Raw genomic sequence first — 18,156 nt, forward strand, 5'->3', positions numbered from 1 at the left:
AGGATACAAAATTCTCAAATGTAATTTTCAGATGTAAGCTGTTGTTTTAATTATGCATGTTATATAAGAAAGAATGTTTAAGAATAACTGATGCCAGTAAAATCTTGACATTATATTTAATAAGAACAAAAGATTTAACTGATTCCAGTTAAAAGCGGGTGAAGTAAAAGTGTAGCATTTAAAGAAAGAGACTAAAATGGGCGGCAAAGAAAAAACCAAAACCAAAGTGTGTGAAAAAAGTTTTGTTTTTATAACCCTAACTATCCAAGTAATTATTAAAACTTGTAATTACATACAGAGGAAACGACTGAAAACCTCGAAAAAAGTGTAAGTTTTTCTGAAAGGAAAAATGAAAAATGTGGAAATAAAATCGTCAAGCTAATGAACAAATTGGAATGATTGATATACGAACAGGAATAATAGAAAATAACTAACTATAGAGACATTGTTTGGATAAACTTTTGAGGGAAATAATAAAACGAGATATACAGCAATTTATACATAACGAAAAAGTTTATTTTTTTCTAACTGTCCTTAATGGCTAAATTAAAATAAGTTACATTTAAAGTAAGTTCAAAAGTGCAGATAAATTCTGTTCCCCGCTGGATCAGTAGTAAGTCTTCAGATTTAAAGTTCTAAAATCAGTGGTTCAATTCCTCTCGGTAGGCACAACAGAGTGCTCGATGTGACTTTGCTATAAGAAGAAAACATAGAAAAAATACGTAGAAAAGCGAATATTATTTGACATATGACAAACAAAAATTGCGTACCATAGTGAAATATGAAGAAACAATGAAGCTAACTGTCTTCAAGTAAGGTGAGTTAAGTATTCAACTAGTTGTTGAATAAAAGTTAGAAAACTTTTTGTTTCAGGTATTCGCATGAAATTACTCGAGGTCTATCTCCAGTATTTGTCTTTAATTTTGAAAGAACAGTCTAGAAGAAAGCTAGTGAGTCAACACAACCCACCTTGGATTACTGTTCTTTGACCGAAGGGTAGAATTAGACGATCACTCTTATAACACAGAAGTCGATTTATTATTATTTTTATTGGTAACGAGACGTGAAAGATGGGAGTTTAAATGCGTGGTGTGCACTATAATCACAGAGTCACGATCGACCCTAAAAGTAAGACTATTGTAGTTGTTGCTAGATGGACATGTAATGAAATAAAAGATATAGGACTAAGTTATACCTAATATAATATGGAAAAATAAAAAGTGACAAGCGGATTTCATATCTTTTTCACATAAGTGACTTTTGAAAATTAAAAGACTATACAACACTACACTAAAAGACTATACAACACTACACGCGTTTCACTGGAATAAACAGATAAAACATAAAAATTACAGCAGGTCTTTGAATTATTTACTGGAAGGCTACGTGGTTCTGTTTTCTTCTCTAGTCCATTTGCTAGTTCGTCTTGTTACAGTCAGAAAGCGTGAAAACCTAATCATAGAAAATATAAGCTTAAGAAATGACAATGTTGTCACCCGAATAACAAGAAAAAATACATATACATATATTGTTCTAACTTCCTTAAATTCTACCAGCTTATGTTACGATAACACGAAAAACTAATTCCTGAACAATAAAACTATATTTGGAAACAATTGCAAACTATGTGTGTGTATATATATATATATATATATATCGGTAGAGATTACGTATTTTACCAAGATTCAAGAAAATACTTGTCACAAAAGATTACCGCTACAAGATATTTAAACAGCCAAGTATTCGAGTAAACTTGTGGTATGAAGCTATATTTGTGAGGTTTGTAAGGTATCTATCCTATAAATTAGGTTAGCCTAGATGTCCAAGCAACGTGAAACCTTTAACTATCGATACCATTATTTCGTGTAACACCGAAACCGGTATATGCCCAACATAATATTACGTAACACCGAAACCGGTATATACCTAACAAAATATCATGTAATACCGAAACCGGTATATGCCTAACAAAATATCATGTATCACCGAAACCGGTATATGCCTAACAAAATATCCTCTCCTTACCTGACAAAATGTCATAAAGTTAAACCACGAATAAAAAACAACAACAAAAAAAAAAAAACAGACACATAAATCCACAAGGTACAAATTATAAGGTTGAAAAATAAAACCTATCCCAATAATTGATGTATCCGCAAAATTGTAACTACCCAGATGGAGGGAGGGACACATCGTCCATCTGATTTCGACACTATTCACAAGGTCACATTTTTCCCTAGAAACAACAACTTTCCAATGACCATGTGAATTTGATAAATATAATAGTGTTAAATTTGGGGTGTCGGAAGATCGAATATGGCCTAATTCGTATTTACTTGCTTGTTTATTTTTGTTTGACAGTTTTAGGGATTTTTTTTTTACCTCAAAAGTGAGGCTTGGGAAAAATATACTGAATTTTACAAGAGGTATTTCTTACCTATTGATGTGTGGGTTGACCTGCTCCTTTAAATACTTCTACTGCTAAGACTTATGTTGAAATATTTCACATTATAGTGGGGATCATAATGGTCTTTATTTCATGCGTTTTACTTTATTTCTTGATCAAAGTGTCTGAAAGCATATTTACGTATGTACGTTCATGATGTTAGGAAAACACATATGTTCAAGATGTCTTGATGGAAATGAATAAGAAACCTATAGCGCGAGCGCTTTCGAAAGGTTGGCCTCTCTTCTTCTTCCCAATTTGTCCTTGAAGAAGAAAGATGCATCTTTCGAAAACGCTCGGGTTACGGGTTCTTTTATTCATTTGTATATATAAAGATATTACTTTGTTATTACATAAAAAACAAGCCGGAACAAAAATAAATTAAACAAAAATCACTGTAATAATTGAAAAGATCCCGGGGTACAAAATATAATATGGAACTATAAAAGGTACCCAAGGTTTTGGAGGTGACTGGGAAGTAGGACCCATATTGCGGTGGGGATACACCGTTTATCAGTCTTAACCCCTATACGCCAGTCTCACATAAGAAATAAAAGAGTAGCAGTAGATATAGAAATGAAAATTAGGAGAGTGAGATGTGGGTGCTCAAGCCCACAACGTCCCTCATTTATAACACCCTTTACTGCCTGCAGACAGTTGTGGGAAGGTAACTGCTCTCCAAAGGAAAGAAGAAAAATTAATTAAAGTACAAATAAGGAAATAAGGTACTACCATTTGTGGGTAAATAAGTTGAAAACTCACTTCTTGAAATTATTAATTCAGCACCCATTATGGTAGAAAGGCACTAATTGCAAGCACAATTAATTTCTCTTATTTACTTTGGAGAACAGTTATTTTATCACAACTGTCTGCAGGCAGTGAAAGGTGATATAAATGTGGGACTTTGTGGGCTTGAGCACCCACATCTCGCACTCATAATTTATATTTCTTTATCTATTGCTACTCTTTTATTTCTTATGTGAGACTGGCGAATGGATGTTAAGACTGGGCCCGACCTGCCCGCCCTTTCAGCCCTGGGGTCGTAAAAGTTGTCACGGTCAATCCCACTATTTGTGGGTAAAAGAGTAGCCCAAGAGTTTGCGGTGTGTGGTGATGACTAGCTGCCTTCCCTCTAGTCTTACATGGATAAATTAGGGGCGTCTAGCGCAGATAGCCCTCGTATACCTTTGTGCGAAATTTAAAACAAACAAACAAGCTAAGACTGATAAACGATGTATCCCGTAATGTGGGCCATACTTCCCACTCACCTGCAAAACCTAGTGTATGTTTTATAATCCCATATTAAATTTTGTTCTGTGGTATCGTTTCAAATAGTGCAGCGTTTTTTGTTTAATTTATTTATGTTTCGGTTGTTTTTTTTTAAATTATAACAAACTAATATAATTAGTCAGAGGTTTAGATTTGCTGTTTTAACGCCGAACTTTCTCGTGATTTTCTTTACTTAACTTTATCAAAATGTATTAATTTCACTAAAATATATACATAAAGATTTTATTTTAATTAAGATGTAAAGTGGTTAGTTAACGTACTTTTGATATATTAACCCATAAACAGCGGCCATCATAAATTGATATCACTACCTACAACATTAACGCTGTTTAAGAGTTAATATTATATCTCATTCTTTCTTCATAAAAAAATAGTTCGTTTTCAAGCAAATTTAAAAAGCTCTTTTTCAAGTAATTATTTATTTAGAATAAAATATCGAATTTTTTATTAAATTACTGGATACGTATTGTGTTTATGACGAATAAAGAAAACTGTCAGAACATGAAGAAGTCTTGGTAATTTCTTAAAATTATGTTGTCTCCAATTCAATATCATAATATATATTTGTCTCCAATACAGTATCATAATATATATATATATATGTTGTCTCCAATACAGTATCATAATATATATATATGTTGTCTCCAATACAGTATCATAATATATATATATATATATATATGTTGTCTCCAATAACGTATCATAATATATATATATATGTTGTCTCCAATACAGTATCATATATATATATATGTTGTCTCCAATACAGTATCATAATATATATATATGTTGTCTCCAATACAGTATCATAATATATATGTTGTCTCCAATAAAGTATCATAATATATATATATATGTATCCAATATATGTTGTCTCCAATGTCTCCAATAATATGTTGTATAAAGTATCATAATATATATATATGTTATCTCCAATACAGTATCATAATATATATATATGATGTCTCCAATAAAGTATCATATATATATATATATATGTTGTCTCCAATAAAGTATCATAATATATATATATATGTTGTCTCCATTACAGTATCATAATATATATATATGTTGTCTCTAATACAGTATTATAATATATATATGTTGTTTTCAATACAGTATCATAATATATATATGTTGTCTCCAATACAGTATCATAATATATATATATGTTGTCTCCAATAAAGTATCATAATATATATATGTTGTCTCCAATAAAGTATAATATATATATATATATATATGTTGTCTCCAATAAAGTATCATAATATATATATGTTGTCTCCAATACAGTATCATAATATATATATATATGTGGTCTCCAATGCAGTATCATAATATATATATATATATGTTGTTCCAATAACGTATCCAATAATATATATATATATATATATGTTGTGTTCCAATACAGTATCATAGTAATATATATATATATGTTGTCTCCAATAAAGTATCATAATATATATATGTTGTCTCCAATACAGTATCATAATATATATATATATGTGGTCTCCAATGCAGTATCATAAAATATATATATATGTTGTCTCCAATAACGTATCATAATATATATATATATATATATGTTGTCACCAATACAGTATCATAATATATATATATATGTTGTCTCCAATACAGTATCATAATATATATATATGTTGTTTCCAATACAGTATCATAATATATATATGTTGTCTCCAATACAGTATCATAATATATATATATATATATGTTGTCTCCAATAAAGTATCATAATATATATATATGTTGTCTCCAATACAGTATCATAATATATATATATATGTTGTCTCCAATACAGTATTATATATATATGTTGTTTTCAATATATAATATATATTGTCTCCAATACAGTATTATATTATATATATATGTTGTTTTCAATACAGTATCATAATATATATATGTTGTCTCCAATACAGTATCATAATATATATATATATGTTGTCTCCAATAAAGTATTATAATATATATATGTTGTCTCCAATACAGTATCATAATATATATATATATGTTGTCTCCAATGCAGTATCAGTATCATATATATATATATATATGTTGTTCCAATAAAGTATCATATATATATATATATATGTTGTCTCCAATACAGTATCATACTACATATATATATATATGTTGTCTCCAATACAGTATCATAATATATATATATATGTTATCTCCAATACAGTATTATAATATATATATGTTGTTTTCAATACAGTATCATAATATATATATGTTGTCTCCAGTACAGTATCATAATATATATATATGTTGTCTCCAATACAGTATCATAATATTTATATATGTTGTCTCCAATACAGTATTATAATATATATATGTTGTTTTCCAATACAGTATCATAATATATATATGTTGTTCCAATACAGTATCATAAAATATATATATATATGTTGTCTCCAATATCAGTATATATAATATATGTATATATATATATATATATGTTGTCTCCAATACAGTATCATAATACATAATATCATAATATATATATATATGTTGTCTCCAATACAGTATCATAATATATATATATATATGTTGTCTCCAATACAGTATCATATATATATATATATATATATCAATACAGTATAATATATATATATATATGTTGTCTCCAATACAGTATCATAATATATATATATATATATATGTTGTCTCCAATACAGTATCATAATATATATATATATGTTGTCTCCAATACAGTATTATAATATATATATGTTGTTTTCAATACAGTATCATAATATATATATGTTGTCTCCAATACAGTATCATAATATATATATATATGTTGTCTCCAATACAGTATCATAATATATATATATGTTGTGTTGTCCAATACAGTATTATAATATATATATATATGTTGTTTTCAATACAGTATCATATATATATATATATGTTGTCTCCAATACAGTATATATAATATATATATATATATATATATGTTGTCTCCAATCCAATAAGTACATCATAATATATATATATATATTGTCTCCAATACAGTATTATAATATATATATGTTGTTTTCAATACAGTATCATAATATATATATGTTGTCTCCAATACAGTATCATAATATATATATGTTGTCTCCAATAAAGTATTATATATATATATATATATATGTTGTCTCCAATAAAGTATCATAATATATATATGTTGTCTCCAATAAAGTATATATAATATATATATATATATATATATGTTGTCTCCAATAAAGTATCATTATATATATATGTTGTCTCCAATGCAGTATCATAATATATATATATATGTTGTCTCCAATAAAGTATCATATATATATATATATATGTTGTTCCAATACAGTATATATATGTTGTCTCCAATACATACATATATATATATATATGTTGTCTCCAGTACAGTATCATAATATATATATATATGTTGTCTCCAATACAGTATCATAATATATATATGTATGTTGTCTCCAATACAGTATCATAATATATGTATATGTTGTCTCCAATGCAGTATCATAATATATATATATGTTGTCTCCAATACAGTATCATAATATTTATATATATTGTCTTCAATACAGTATTATAATATATATATGTTGTTTTCAATACAGTATCAAAATATATATATGTTGTCTCCAATACAGTATCATAATATATATATATATATGTTGTCTCCAATAAAGTATCATAATATATATATATGTTGTCTCCAATACAGTATTATAATATATATATGTTGTTTTCAATAAAGTATCATAATATATATATGTTGTCTCCAATACAGTATCATAATATATATATATATATATATGTTGTCTCCAGTACAGTATCATAATATATATATATGTTGTCTCCAATACAGAATCATAATATATATATATATATATGTTGTCTCCAGTACAGTATCATAATATATATATATATGTTGTCTCCAATGCAGTATCATAATATATATATATGTTGTCTGCAAAAAAGTATTATAATATATATATATATGTTGTCTCCAATAAAGTATTATAATATATATATATATATATATATGTTGTCTCCAAAAATATATTATAATATATATATGTTGTCTCCAATAAAGTATTATAATATATATATATATATATATATGTTGTCTCCAATAAAGTATTATAATATATATATATATATATGTTGTCTCCAATAAAGTATCATAATATATATATGTTGTCTCCAATGCAGTATCATAATATATATATATATATGTTGTCTCCAATAAAGTATCATAATATATATATATATGTTGTCTCCAATACAGTATCATAATATATATATATATATGTTGTCTCCAATACAGTATCATAATATATATATATATGTTGTCTCCAATACAGTATCATAATATATATATATAAATATATATTGTCTCCAATACAGTATCATAATATATGTATATGTTGTCTCCAATGCAGTATCATAATATATATATATGTTGTCTGCAATAAAGTATTATAATATATATATATATGTTGTCTCCAATACAGTATTATAATATATATATGTTGTCTCCAGTACAGTATCATAATATATATATATCTTGTCTCCGATACAGTATCATAATATTTATATATATTGTCTTCAATACAGTATTATAATATATATATGTTGTTTTCAATACAGTATCAAAATATATATATGTTGTCTCCAATACAGTATCATAAATATATATATATATATATGTTGTCTCCAATAAAGTATCATAATATATATATATGTTGTCTCCAATACAGTATTATAATATATATATGTTGTTTTCAATAAAGTATCATAATATATATATGTTGTCTCCAATACAGTATCATAATATATATATATATATATATGTTGTCTCCAGTACAGTATCATAATATATATATATGTTGTCTCCAATACAGAATCATAATATATATATATATATATGTTGTCTCCAATAAAGTATTATAATATATATATATATATATATATGTTGTCTCCAATAAAGTATCATATATATATATATGTTGTCTACAATAAAGTATCATAATATATATATATGTTGTCTCCAATACAGTATCATAATACATATATATATATATGTTGTCTCCAGTACAGTATCATAATATATATATATATGTTGTCTCCAATACAGTATCATAATATATATATATAAATATATGTTGTCTCCAATGCAGTATCATAATATATATATATGTTGTCTGCAATGAAGTATTATAATATATATATATATGATGTCTCCAATACAGTATCATAATATATATATATGTTGTCTCCAATACAGTGTCATAATATATGTATATGTTGTCTCCAATACAGTATCATAATGTATATATGTTGTCTCCAATAAAGTATTATAATATATATATATATATATGTTGTCTCCAATACAGTATCATAATATATATATATGTATATATATATATATGTTGTCTCCAATAAATTATCATAATATATGTATATGTTGTCTCGAATACAGTATCATAATATATGTATATATATGTTGTCTCCAATACAGTATCATAATATATATATATATGTTGACTCCAATACAATATCATAATATATATATATGTTGTCTCCAATGCAGTATCATAATATATATATATGTTGTCTCCAATGCAGTATCATAATATATTTATGTTGTCTCCAATAAAGTATTATAATATATATATATATGTTGTCTCCAATACAGTATCATAATATATATATATACATATGTTGTCTCCAATACAGTATCATAATATATATATATGTTGTCTCCAATGCAGTTTCATAATATATTTATGTTGTCTCCAATAAAGTATTATAATATATATATATATATGTTGTCTCCAATACAGTATCATAATATATATATATATGTTGTCTCCAATACAGTATCATAATATATATATATATATGTTGTCTCCAATACAGTATCATAATATATATATATGTTGTCTCCAATAAAGTATTATAATATATATATATATGTTGTCTCCAATACAGTATCATAATATATATATATATATATATATATATGTTGTCTCCAATAATTTATCATAATATATATATATGTTGTCTCGAATACAGTATCATAATATATGTATATATATGTTGTCTCCAATACAGTATCATAATATATATATATATGTTGTCTCCAATACAATATCATAATATATATATATATGTTGTCTCCAATGCAGTATCATAATATATATATATGTTGTCTCCAATGCAGTATCATAATATATATATGTTGTCTCCAATAAAGTATTATAATATATATATATATATGTTGTCTCCAATACAGTATCATAATATATATATATATATGTTGTCTCCAATACAGTATCATATATATATATATATATATATATATATGTTGTCTCCAATACAGTTTCATAATATATATATATGTTGTCTCCGATAAATTATCATAATATATATATATGTTGTCTCGAATACAGTATCATAATATATGTATATGTTGTCTCCAATACAGTATCATAATATATATATATATGTTGTCTACAGTAAAGTATCGTAATATATATATATATATATTGTCTCCAATACAGTATCATAATAAATATATATATGTTGTCTCCAGTAAAGTATCATTATATATATATATATTGTCTCCAATACAGTATCATAATATATATATATTGTCTCCAATACAGTATCATAATATATATATATGTTGTCTCCAATACAGTATCATAATATATATATATATATGTTGTCTCCAATACAGTATCATAATATATATATATGTTGTCTCCAATACAATATCATAATATATATATATGTTGTCTCCAATGCAGTATCATAATATATATATATATTTTGTCTCAAATAAAGTTTCATAATATATATAAATATGTTGTCTCCAATACAGTATCATTATATATATATATATATATGTTGTCTCCAGTACAGTATCATAATATATATATATATGTTGTCTCCAATACAATATCATAATATATATGTTGTCTCTAATAAAGTATCATAATATATATATGTGTTGTCTGTAATAAAGTATATATATATATATATATGTTGTCTCCAATACAGTATCATAATATATATATGTTGTCTCCAATATAGTATCATAATACATATATATATGTTGTCTCCAATAAAGTTTCATAATATATATAAATATGTTTTTCCAATACAGTATCATTATATATATATATATATATATATATATGTTGTCTCCAGTACAGTATCATAATATATATATATATGTTGTCTCCAATACAGTATCATAATATATATGTTGTCTGTAATAAAGTATCATAATATATATATATGTTGTCTGTAATAAAGTATCATAATATATATATTAGTTGTCTCCAATACAGTATCATAATGTACATATATATATGTTGTTTCCAATAAAGTATCATAATATATATATATATGTTGTCTCCAATACAGTATCATAATATATATATGTTGTCTCCAATATAGTATCATAATATATATATATATATATGTTGTCTCCAATAAAGTATCATAATATATATATTTATGTTGTCTCCAGTAAAGTATCATAATATATATATTTATGTTGTCTCCAGTAAAGTATCATAATATATATATATATATTTTGTCTCCAATAACGTTTCATAATATATATAAATATGTTGTCTCCAATACAGTATCATTATATATATATATATATGTTGTCTCCAGTACAGTATCATAATATATATACATATGTTGTCTCCAATACAGTGTCATAATATATGTATATGTTGTCTCCAATACAGTATCATAATGTATATATGTTGTCTCCAATACAGTATCATAATGTATATATCCAATATAGTATCAATATAGTATCATAATATATATATATATATATATGTTGTCTCCAATAAAGTATTATAATATATATATTTATGTTGTCTCCAGTAAAGTATCATAATATATATATATATATATGTTGTCTCCAATAAAGTATTATAATATATATATTTATGTTGTCTCCAGTAAAGTATCATAATATATATATATATATGTTGTCTCCAATAAAGTATTATAATATATATATTTATGTTGTCTCCAATACAGTATCAAAATATATATATATTGTCTCCAATACAGTATCATAATATATATATATGTTGTCTCCAATACAATATCATAATATATATATATGTTGTCTCCAATACAATATCATAATATATATATATGTTGTCTCCAATGCAGTATCATAATATATATATATATGTTGTCTCCATTAAAGTTTCATAATATATATAAATATGTTGTCTCCAATACAGTATCATTATATATATATATATATATGTTGTCTCCAGTACAGTATCATAATATATATATATGTTGTCTCCAATACAGTATCATAATATATATGTTTTCTCTAATAAAGTATTATAATATGTATATATGTTGTCTGTAATAAAGTATCATACTATATATATATATGTTGTCTCCAATACAGTATCATAATATATGTATATGTTGTCTACAATACAGTATCATTATATATGTATATATATATATATATGTTGTCTCCAATAAAGTATCATAATATGTATATATATGTTGTCTCCAATACAGTATCATAATATGTATATGTTGTTTTCAATACAGTATCATAATATATATATGTTGTCTCCAATACAGTATCATAATATATATATATATATATATATGTTGTCTGCAATAAAGTATTATATATATATATATATATATATATGTTGTCTCTAATAAAGTATCATAATATATATATATGTTGTCTCCAATACAGTATCATAATATATGTATATGTGTTCTCCAATACAGTATCATAATATATATATATATGTTGTGTCCAATACAGTATCATAATATATATATGTTGTCTCCAATATAGTATCATAATATATATATATATATGTTGTCTCCAATATAGTATCATAATATATTTATATATATGTTGTCTCCAATAAAGTATCATAATATATATATATATATTGTTTCCAATACAGTATCATAATATATAGATATGTTGTCTCCAATACAATATCATAATATATATGTATATGTTGTCTTCAATACAGTATCATATTTTTACTTGCAATTTAAGAGCTTCCATGTTTATTCCTTGTCTCCAGTTCCACTTTTTTCCAACGGAGAACGTTAAAAACAAAGTTTCGATCCAATTTGCATTGATCGATCGAAAATCAATAGCTTCAACCCCAAGGGTCCAGATGCTGTACGAAGGACTGCTGTATGTGTTTTGCGGATGAATTACTTTGTATGTATATTTGTTCAGGGAAAGCTCGAAACTCGGCACACACAGGCCGGGGAAGTCTCACGCCTACTTGGATAAAGAAGAAATTCAAATTGTACTTCATATTTTATATATTATTCTTGAAGTCTGAATATAGTCTCTCTTTCTTTCTATCTATCTGTCTATTTATTGATACATAATTTCAGAAACGGAAATATTAATTAATTAATCTTACACCTTTAAAATTAACGTGTTGCATCTTTTATTACCGCATCTTAAACAAAAAGTAATTAAAACAGTAAAAAGTGCTACCAAGATGAAATAAATTAGATACAAACTACGCAAGTAACATAACGTAAACTAATAAAAAGCTCAAAATATCATCAAAGACCGCTTGTTCTATATTGAAGTTCGATTATGGCTGACAGTCAATGCTACTGGTTTTCCTGGACGGATTCTGCTGCAAATATTCCGTGATAGACGATCATGCATCATTGTTTGTTATGATACACAGTCATGCATCATTGTTTATTATGATAGACGGTCATGCATCATTATTTATTAAAATAGACGGTCATGCATCATTGTTTGTTGTGATAGACGGTCATGCATCATTGTTTGTTGTGATAGACGGTTATACGTCATTGTTTGTTGTGATAAACGGTCGTGCATCATTGTTTGTGATAACAGACGGTCATGCATCTTTGTTGTTAGAGACAGTCGTGCATCACTGTTTGTTGTAATAGACTGCCATGCATTATTGTTTGTTGTGTCAGACGGTCATGCGTCATTGTTTGTTGTGTTAGACGGTCATGCGTCATTGTTTGTTGTGATAGACGGACGTGCATCATTGTTTGATGTGAGATACATTCATGCGTCATTGTTTGTTGTGATAGACGGTCATGCGTCATTGTTTGTTGTGTTAGATAGACATGCGTTATTGTTTGTTGTGATTGACGGTCATGCATCACTGTTTGTTGTGAGAGACGGTCATGCATCATTGTTTGTTGTGATAGACGGTCATGCATCTTTGTTCGTTGTGTTAAACGGTCATGCGTCATTGTTTGTTGTGATTGACGGTCATGCATCACTGTTTGTTGTGAGAGACGGTCATGCATCATTGTTTGTTGTGATAGACGTTCGTGCATCATTGTTTGTTCCACAATTAAGCTTCTCTAAATAACCTCCGACTAAACTTAAAAATAACACATACGACAGAAACAAATATAGCTCCTAGAGTATATCCTTATATAATAATCATATAGATATTATATATCATATATATCTTATATATAGATCTTAAATATTTACTAGCTCTCACATTTTTCAAATAGTAGTTTTACTGGGATTCTAATTTAGTAAAGAAAACATAAGTAATGAGTGTTATGTTACATGTTCATTTTTCTTGATGTAAGATATTGTTGGAATGGTTAATAACACATCATATAAATAATCTGTATATGCTGTTATAGAAGTGAGGTAAGGTGATATGGAGAGTTTAATATATATATGCATATTGTACGCGTTTGTGATGTCCTTCTTTCACTATAAGTACTCTACATTTAGTTAGGTACTTTAAAATATGTAGGATTTATTCCGTAATTTTTTTTTCTGAATGTTCCGTCGAACACGATATGTAAGGTGAAGCGTTTAGTTCTCCAACTATCAAAACTTGAAATTTCAATGATGTTGAGATAGATTAAAGTCAGACAAAATCTCAACTTATATCTTTTGTTATCGGCAGATTTTTGAACATTTGATAATGCAATTGTGCCACGTCTAGATTTGTATCTGGAGTTTTTTCCCCCTACTTTGTTGGAAAAAAGTATTCGTATTGCGATATTGTTAAATATGAAGAGCCAAAGGGCACAATATTTCGAAGCAAATAGCTCTTTGAACTGGAAAACGTCTTCGGGCAAAATATTACTAGTCCTAAAATCACTATTCTGGAAATCCAAAGCAAATTACTCAAAATGAGAGCCATCCAGCCCATAAGTTCTTACAATAAAGTTGAACGTATCTTCTGTTATTAATAATATAATTAATAATGTAAAGTAATGAAGAGTCATAAGCTGAAGTACACAAATTTCCAGCCACACCTTCAAATAAATTGTTGTTTGGATGAGAAAGATTGCTGAAAAAACTGAAAACAGAGCAATTCCATTCGATTACATGTCAGTTATGTTTCAGATACTGCTGCAGTTGAAAGTTTGTGAATAGTTTGTCAAAACGTGTGATGTCAGTTTGACTTAGCGGTGTTTCATCAGTAATCTGTTTACGAAACAAAATTATAGTATCGGCAGAATTATTACAGTCATGACCATCAGACTAAGAGACGATGGATGAGACAGTTTTAATGGGAGTATTGGACAGAAAACATCGTGTGATAAACTGTGATTAGCCAAACTATATGGCTGAATAATGCATCTTAATTTTAAAGATAGTTTTGCTTATATATTATCAAATATAACATGTTAATTCCGCCATGTAACAAATTCTGTTTAAGAAAGGTTAAAAATACTGTGCAACATTTCTCTTGTTTAATTAATCACCGATGAAATTATTTTGTGAAATAATGTACCATTAAACTTTTCTTTGAGTAACATCTTACTTTGAAAATCACCAATCTTATCGACTATAACTTATGTAAAGAACACTTAACAGTCTGTCCAGATTTTGGTACATGTGGTAACAGTTTCTTTTATTGATAGTAGTTTAAATAGTTGAAACATCTCACTCATTTGTTTCTTTCTCAACTAGAAATAATAATTTCCTAATATCGCACAGGTATAAATTGCTTTCTTCAAGTTGGACAAAACAAACGTTTGAAACACATTGAGAAAGTTTTTTTTTTATTTGCTTTGTAGTCAGACGACAGTTCGAAACCTAATGTATAAACACAATCGATAATCGAAAAATCGAATGATTTTTATATCGAGAAACTTTAAAAGGCATTGGTAAAAGTATAGAAACTTGAGTTCAACTCATTAAAAAGTGTAATTTAGTTCAGTCGTTAGATAATTTGACTTTTTTTTCAATTCAATCATTATAAATATATGTTTTATAGGCCATCACTACTTTATTCGGACGTGTAAGTACAAATAGGTAATCGGCTTTCTAGTCACATATCAATCTAATATTTGCTGAAAGAAAGTAAAAAGCAGACAAACACAATAAAAAAGTCGTAGAATTATTAATGGTAACGTTGATAACTGTTCCTGGTGCCAAAAGTAAGAGATATTCCATGTTTCATCCACTTACTGGGAAAATAAAACGTTTTGCTTAACTACTTCGAATGCTAAAACTAAAGTCCTGAATTATCAGTATACGGGTCTGTAATTTGTTGGTATTTTTATTTGAATTAAACCTGTATTTCAGTATTCAAACATCGAATACAGAATTTGATTGCAAGCAAAGCGAACCTTCAGAAAATGGGAGTTAGCATAAGCGTGGAATTGATGATAATATTCAAAATGTTACTTTGAGCCCTTATGAAAAAATAGGACCAGTTCATTTCGAATACTGCAGAACTGACCTCAGAGGTTTGTTGGTTCTTTGCTAGAAATATTTTTGTTTATTATACTTAGAGTAAAGATAAAATGAAAAGTAACAAAGTAGTCAATTTTTGGGTTACTTAACGCACTGCAATCGATATCTTAAAACAATATTTATTTAATAGTACAAGTGCTGCATTAAGTTAAAAAAATGTGATTAAGATATCAAACTCATTGTTCTAATAAATTAATCTGACGTATTTCATAATTACTGTGGATAATACGAGAAAGTAGTTTGGCAGAGCAAAGAGAGACGATTTGTGGAAGTAAGGAATAGGTGAAAGTTAAAGAAACAATTATCTGGAGTACACTTAGAACTACGTTTTCAGAGTAAGAGAAGTGTTAGTGTAGAAACTAAGAAAACATACCATAAACATCGCTTTTCCGTTCAACTGAAATCGAAAATTTACTGCTATAATGGCTTTTGGGTTCTTACCAAGTTCTACTGATAATTGACATGCTCTACCGGATACCGAGTTTCTGTAATCAGTCTAGTTATGTATGGCTTTACATTAAATTGAGAATCATTAATCAATGTCTGAAGAAATAATTTTATTTAATTCTTAATAAATTTTTCATAACAAAAATAACAGTTTCAAAAGCTACATTGTATCTAAAACCTAACGTGTGATAAACACATATTTCATATAGAAAGAGTGTATTTTATAAACACGCCTTTCGTATAGAAATAGTAGCTGATGAAAACATCCGATCCAACACGTCATTTACTGTTAGATTAATAATAATATGAATGTTTTACCTCATTCTAGATTTTTTTTTTTCCAATAGTCACTACAAAAAGTAGGTTTAGGTGTCTTACACCAGATTTCTAAAAACCTTCACAATAGCAATATGCTGTTTGTATTATCTTTCCTTCTATTTTTCTGCTCTTTACGAGTTCTCTGAGAGCCAAGATAAGAAATAAAGACAGAGTCTTGAAATTTTGTTTAGTAAAATATCCCCTTACCTTTCCACTAGGGCGGGTTTTTCCAGCCAAAGTATTCAACCGTGAAACTAATTCCGAGTAGAATAAACGAAAAGAGACAAAGCTGTATGACTTTATCCAAACAACAGATAACTGTAGTGCGTCTCGTTTTGGTTGATTTATTCTAGCGCATTTTGCCAAGTTTCTTGTTTGTTCCACAGTTTTACAGAGTTATAATTTAACATGTTACTCGTGAAACAGATGACACATTCTCAGTAACTCATTCATAAAATACATTAATATTTTACGTTTTCCAACCGAAATTTGATGTTGACTGCAAATTATGGTTTTATCAACTTTTATAACTTACATATATCTACCTATCCGTATACATACATACACATATATGTATACAGACACATTATTAACATTTTGTTTATCTTCAAATACCTTTATCACCAAAAGCAATTGATTTGAGACCGATTTTTCTAGAATGTTTTTATAGCATCACCTCTCCAATATCAATAATGATACTAAGAGTTGGAATAAAAATATAAACGTAAGAGTTCAGTTTACGTTATTTACTATAATTTATAAAGTATTGTGTACAACATAAAAGCAACAGTGCCCTCTTTTAGTACCTATTTATGGTAATTTGAACAATTTAACACGA

The 18,156-nt window shown here is 26.7% G+C and overlaps 1 long non-coding RNA gene across 3 annotated transcripts; it reads right to left on the minus strand.

Annotated features, from left to right (window-relative positions):
* Positions 1-365: 365 nt before the first annotated feature.
* Positions 366-17,613, minus strand: LOC143230908 (uncharacterized). 3 transcript variants are annotated; one of them, XR_013016679.1, is made up of 3 exons: positions 17,526-17,613; positions 12,850-13,091; positions 366-1,452 (listed from the first exon to the last, which is right to left on the minus strand). It is a non-coding gene; the product is annotated as an uncharacterized LOC143230908 (long non-coding RNA). The 3 variants fall into 3 exon arrangements; XR_013016677.1 differs by lacking the exon at positions 17,526-17,613 and adding an exon at positions 17,319-17,463; XR_013016678.1 differs by lacking the exon at positions 17,526-17,613 and adding an exon at positions 17,319-17,463 and having other exon boundaries at positions 12,846-13,091.
* Between the last annotated feature and the right edge of the window lie 543 nt (positions 17,614-18,156).

Source organism: Tachypleus tridentatus, chromosome 10 (assembly GCF_004210375.1).
Source record: "Tachypleus tridentatus isolate NWPU-2018 chromosome 10, ASM421037v1, whole genome shotgun sequence".
Lineage (NCBI taxonomy): Eukaryota > Metazoa > Arthropoda > Merostomata > Xiphosura > Limulidae > Tachypleus > Tachypleus tridentatus.